Source organism: Pogoniulus pusillus, chromosome 35, assembly GCF_015220805.1.
Source record: "Pogoniulus pusillus isolate bPogPus1 chromosome 35, bPogPus1.pri, whole genome shotgun sequence".
NCBI classification, from domain to species: Eukaryota; Metazoa; Chordata; class Aves; order Piciformes; family Lybiidae; genus Pogoniulus; species Pogoniulus pusillus.
Window position 1 is genome coordinate 9,180,868 of NC_087298.1, and position 564 is coordinate 9,181,431.

Here is a 564-nt window from a genome sequence, read left to right on the forward strand (position 1 = left end):
TGGGATGTGATGAGAGGCTGGCACCATCCAGGTCCTTGTCACAACTGCCTCGATGCTGCTGCCGCAGTTCCGTGGCTTGGAGCAAAGCAAAGCATTCTGGCAGAGCTGAATGAGGCAGTCCAGCCCCCAGGGAAGGGTGCAGGTGTCTGCCTGGCTTGTGATGGGTGAGGATGTGCACAGCGGTACTCCCTGTGTCAGGAGTGCAACCGCCTCAGGGACCAGCAACCCACCAGAGCACAGCAGCGCTCACCGGGTGGGAATCTGATGCTGCCTGCATCCCAGCGTGCTGTTGGGAGAGAGCTCCTGGTGAGTGTGGCAGAGTGTGGAGTGCCCAGGGCACAGCTCACAAGGGTCGCTTCTGCCTTGCTCAGTACCACTCAGTGGCATTCACTGCTGAGGCTAAACTGTTTGATGGTCAAAGCAGTGTCACTAACACTAGATCTACCTCACACCCAGCTCAACCATTTTCTGGCCTAAAGTTCCTTTCCCTCCAGGGTTATTGAGCACAGCTGAAAACCCTTTCCCATCCATCAACAGAATCAGCTGCAGCTTCTTGTCAGCTCT